The following is a 5,872-nucleotide window of genomic DNA, read 5'->3' on the forward strand; positions in this document are numbered from 1 at the left end:
AATTTTTCTTTTTTAGCAATTTGTGGGTTTTAGCGTCTTAAAAATCAGTTGTGCGTTTTTCTCGGTCCAAAGTATTTTATTTTTTTGATAGAATTAGATGTGATTATGATCTTAGAATTTGAATTTCAAATTTAGATCATTTTTGTGAGACTTTTTTGAATGAGAAACACTTAAAAGAAATCGGTATTCTACATCTTGTTTTGTTATGTTATAATCTATTTCAACAAATGGATTTTTTTTTCATTTTGAAAAGAAAGAATCCATAAAATGGGACCATGCAAGTATTATATGAAGAGAATGTATATTATTTGATATTTAAAGTAAAAGTTTAAAGAGACAGTGGTGGCGGTGGTTTAAGTTAACTAGCAACCAATCAAAAATAATATGAGCTACTAGTATTTAATATTGATAAATTGAAAATGTTGGGGGTGACCAAGCACTGGCTAGTCCCCCCACTAGCTCCACCACTGCTTTCAGAAGGGCGAGGAGGCTGCCATGAAGGTGGAGAGGGCCACCCAAATCCCCACGAAGGCAGTGGCCAACCATATGGCTGTCATGGAGAGAAGCTAGCGGTAACAACAAGAAGGCGCATTGATATGGTTCCTGGCAGAGCTAATCACGAGGTTGGTTGCATCTGTTAGTTTTGTTGTGGTTAGGTCAGTAATCCCGATATGGAGGTGTGGAGATGGTATGGAGGATTGTTGGTGAGGAAGCGTGACTAGAGTGAAGCGGTTGGGATGGTCGATCACGATTAAGTCGGGACTACTCCAAAGTAATCATGTATGTAGGAGGGTTGGTAATAGGGACCGGTGGTGGATAAGGGTAGAAATATTGTCAAACGTTGAGGTAAAATCATTAAGAAGATGAGTAGTAAGGGTCTTCTCGGGACTTGGGGCACCAATGTTCGCGAGAATAGCGACAATGGAAATCATCTTGGCACAAAAATCAACGATGGTACAATCACCAAGGGTCATGGAGCAAATCTCCTTTTCAATTTCAATAGCATAGGCTTCTTTTTTGTCACAACATGATTCTTCAAGAGTCGTCCAAATCTGATAAGCGATCCAACCATCTTTGAGAACCATGAGGAGGAAGGGTTGAGTGAATGTACCATAAATCCACATAGCAACCAAGGACTCAAGTTTGGACCACTCTTCCTCGTTGGTAGCATTGGAAGAGGAGGTGCCATCCAAGTGACCCAAACCCCTGTAAGCTTTGCAGTGGGTGGAGAAAAGGACACGACAAGCATCATAGTTAAGTTGGGAGAGATCAAGTACAAAAGGGATGTAAGCCTTGATGTTGGGGATTCCGTAGGGTTTGATATTTTCATTAGAGGGGTTGGCATTGTCATCACTCACCATGATAAACAACCATGAAAAATAGAAGAATTGATAAGAGAAGCGTCGATGGAAGAGAGAGAGGGGCCAACGGTGCAAGGGGGAACGAGAATTAGGGTTGGTTGGTGGTGGGCTCTAATACCATATTAGGATTAATCTATTTCCATGAATAGGAATGCATTGATTAACTAGAATATATAGTACATAATAATACAATAAGAGCCTAAAAAAATATACAATAATAATAATGGGCTAATCTAATGTACACTAATAAGTGGTGTGGAGGTTTGATGATAGTGTTAAATAAATGACAACGGTTGTATGAGATGGGAAATGATGGTTAGGTGGATGATGATACATTTAAAGGAGGGTTGTCGATTGTGTGGAGGTAGTGACATCATAGAATAAAAGACTTAATAGTGTTTTTGAGATATTAATTATCTTAATTGTTTTTGAGATGACAAATCCTTTCAATTACATAAAAAATGTGAAGATTTTTTTATTTCCATCTTCTATACCATATACTAGGTATCATAAGTCATTTATTTAATTTTATACTTTTAATATAAATATAATATTGTAACAAATTTGTTCAAAACTAAGGTTTGCAAAATCGAGCTTCTACACAAAATCGTTTTCGGGTTTGCAAAATCGGGACTGTAAAACCGAATCGCAATCGTAAGATTCTACCAAAAACAATGCAATTATAAGTTTAAAACATGTCCATCAATTGTTTGTCCACAAATTCTAGAAAGTTCAAAACATTTGTGATGGCTAATAGTCTAATACATATCATTTATCATTTCCAATCTAATCTAACATAATTGGAAGAAAAAAACCATACATTAATGTTAAAAGAGCCGTAAATTGATATACATTCCGATTTCTGAATACGTTTCTAAATTCTAACATGTTTGAAGTTTGAACAAAATCACATATGTTTCTAACTTTTCAATTTTCATAATCTACATTCTACGCAATTTCAATCTAAAACAATAAACATTAGAGATTTGGAGTAACTCCAATCTTGAAGCTGCAAAGTAATGTACATAAGTAACAGAACCGAGAAATTGATGAAGGTTTAACCAAATTGAGAATGAAAGCTGCAAGCTAAAATTCAGAATGTATATCGCAAGTTGGTTCAAGACTTTAGGTTCAAGACTTACATGGTTCAAGAATGTATTAAAAAATTCAGAAATTTATGAAGGCTTACCTGGTTCAAGACTTCAAATAATCACAAGTTGCAAGATAAAATTTCGTCGAGTTTGATGAATTGATGAAGGCTTCAGGTTCAGGGCGTCAAGCATCCACAGTTACAAAGAAGAGGAGCGAAAAAAGGGGCTAGGGTTTGTCGTCCGTGTTTTCCATCCATCGTCGATCTGCTATGTCACTTCCCGTTATACTCTTTTAGTTTTTAGGCTTTTAATTTAGGGTCAACAAATGGTCAATGAACATAGAATCAGATCGTATACGATTCTACGATCCGATTCCACGATTCTACCCAAAAACGAGTTTACTGAGATCAAAATCGAAATACACATGTAGGATCATATAATCGTGCGATTCTACGATCAAAATCTTGTTTTTAATAACCTTGGTTAGAACTTTTTTCTTTTATAAATTCGCTTATAATTAATTTCTTTACAAATTGTTTTTTAAAGCTTTTTTGTAACTTTTTTTTTTGCACCTATTCGCGACATTTTTAAACTTATACTATATTTTTTTAATTTTGCTTTCTAAATGTTTATATATATATATATATATATATATATATATATATATATATATATATATATATATATATATATATGGAAATCTTCAGAAAAGTCCTAATATTTTACCCTAATTTACTGGTAAAAATGACGATTTGATCCATTTTTCCCGCTTTACTGGTTTCATTACTTACCCGGTTTCATTAAAATCTCATTATTTTACCATAATTTACGAATAAGTCCCAAAACAAAATTAAGTAATGATTTGATCATTTTCTCCATTTAACATACATTTTACCGGTTCATTGCTGATCTAGACATATAATCATTAAATTAGCAGATAAGATAGATATAATAAGTTATATAATGTTATATTTTACCGTACAATTTTATATCCATCTCATCGTCTCATTTATGATAATGTATCCATGTCAGCAATGAAACCGGTAAAATATGTGTTTTTAGGAAAAAAGGTGGGAAATGAGCTGATGAGATAGATATACTGGGTTATATTAGATTAGATAGACAATTTGAAATTTCTTATAAACTTAAAAATGACGAATTTATTGCTAGTTTATGTAACTATTACAGTTTTCGTTGGATACATTTTATATTTCAAAAAATATACAGTAGATCATGATATCATTTTTAAGGTAAACATAATATTATATAACCCAACATATCCATATCATCAACTCATTTAATGACTATGCGTGCAGGTCGGTAATGACACGGGTAATATGTATGTTACATGGAGAAAATGCTAAATCATCCCTTAATTTTAGTTTGAGACTTATTCGTAAATTATGGTAAAATTATGAGACTTTAATCAAACCGGTAAATCGGGAAAAAATGGTCAAATCGTCATTTTTACCGGTAATTGAGACTTTTTCATAAACAAATTTTAGTGTGAAACTTTTTCGTAAATTATAGTGAAATATTATGACTTTTTCGGAGATTTCTTCTCTCTCTCTCTATATATATATATATATATATATATATATATATATATATATATATATATATATATAATGATTTTTATTTTTCACATTTAGCTTAATTGTTTTTACAACTTTTTTATATTTCTGTTAAATCTTTTTATGAACTTTTTTTTGTAGGAAAGTGTTGAAAAGGTATGTTAGATGTGAATAAAATATATATGTATATATATATATATATATATATATATATATATATATATATATATATATATATATATATATATATATATATATAAAAGGTTATATAAAAGTGTAAAGAAAACTTAAAAGGTTGTAAAAAAGATTATAAAAAAAAGGAAAACTGCAATAAAGTCATTATATATTGGTGTCATAATCGATTTAGTTTTTATATATTGGTGTCATAATCGATTTAGTTTTTATATCTTTTTTTTATTCAATTAAGTCTCAAAACCGGTAATCGTATTCAATTTAACCATTTTACTAGGTCAACATGTCATCCAACTTTCAAAAATTACATTTTTGGCCAAGATTTCAAAATTTATTACAAATTTTGTCCAAAATTTACACTTTCGGCCCAAAATTTAAATTTTAATACAATTTTGATCCAAAATATATGTTTTGGCCCAAATTTGAGAGTTTTGTTATGAATTCGTCCTAAATTTAGTTTTTTTACAATGTTTTTTCTCAAAATTTTGTTTCGAATATATTTTTTCTTTATAAAATCATATTTATACAAAAAAAGAAACATAGTTTCACATAAAAAATCTTATATTTTATATATATATTTTTTTAAAATCTTTTTTATATATGAAATATCTATTTATAAAAATAGGTATTTATTAAGTCCATAAATATATACAAATTCATTTTTATAAAAAAAAATGTATACAAACATGTATTTTACAAAAAAAATGTATACAAACACCAATTATATTATAAATATATTTGTATACAAACGGATATTTTCATCGTAAATGTGTGTGTTATATATATATATATATATATATATATATATATATATATATATATATATATATATATATATATATATATCTGTGTGTGTGTGCACAAATAGGTGTGTATCTATATTTATTTATAAAATCATGTTAGTATACTTATCTTTTATAATAACATATTTGAATTTTTTTATATAATAAATGTTTGTATACATTTTTTATATAAACATGTTTGATTACATATGCATTTATTATAAATGAGGTGTTTATAATATATATATATATATATATATATATATATATATATATATATATATATATAGGCTTAGTTTATTCTATTGAAACTAATTATTGTGTTATTGTATGCATAAATGTGGGTCAATCATTTTACTTATTTTAAGAAAGTGATTAATACATATTATTGAATTAAAAATAATTGAAAAATACCATTCAATTTAACAAGAAGGGTATTTTAGTCAATTAATATATATTTAATAAAGGAAATTTGCATATTTTAAGGGATCATAGATTCTATTAATTTTAAAAATCCGATTTTTACTAATTATAAGATTTTTAATTCGGACATTCTGACAGAATATGTTTGAGTATGTTCAAAAATAATAATATTCTAGAACAATAAAATAATAAAAATATTTTTGAACATATTTCTTGATCATGACTTTAAAAATTTCTTGTAGAATACCTAATTCTCGAACGAGTAATTGAAGAATTAAAACAAAAATTACATTAATTCTTATAGAATACATGTAACAATCGTTAAAAATTACATTTATTGTTAAAGAATAAAACTAAAAAACTTTCAAATCGGGAAAAAAAACATCAAAATCTAACAAATACACTAATTCATTCTAAAAGAATAATGTTGCTAAGAAACACTTTTAATT

General features: G+C 28.3%; 1 long non-coding RNA gene across 1 annotated transcript; it reads right to left on the minus strand.

Moving 5' to 3' along the window:
- Nucleotides 1–2,161: 2,161 nt before the first annotated feature.
- LOC145117715 (uncharacterized) lies at nucleotides 2,162–2,730 on the minus strand. The gene is made up of 2 exons (XR_013712764.1): nucleotides 2,551–2,730; nucleotides 2,162–2,447 (listed from the first exon to the last, which is right to left on the minus strand). It is a non-coding gene; the product is annotated as an uncharacterized LOC145117715 (long non-coding RNA).
- Between the last annotated feature and the right edge of the window lie 3,142 nt (nucleotides 2,731–5,872).

This window comes from Lactuca virosa, chromosome 5 (genome assembly GCF_052849685.1).
Source record: "Lactuca virosa cultivar CGN04683 chromosome 5, Lactuca_virosa_CGN04683_v6, whole genome shotgun sequence".
NCBI classification, from domain to species: Eukaryota; Viridiplantae; Streptophyta; class Magnoliopsida; order Asterales; family Asteraceae; genus Lactuca; species Lactuca virosa.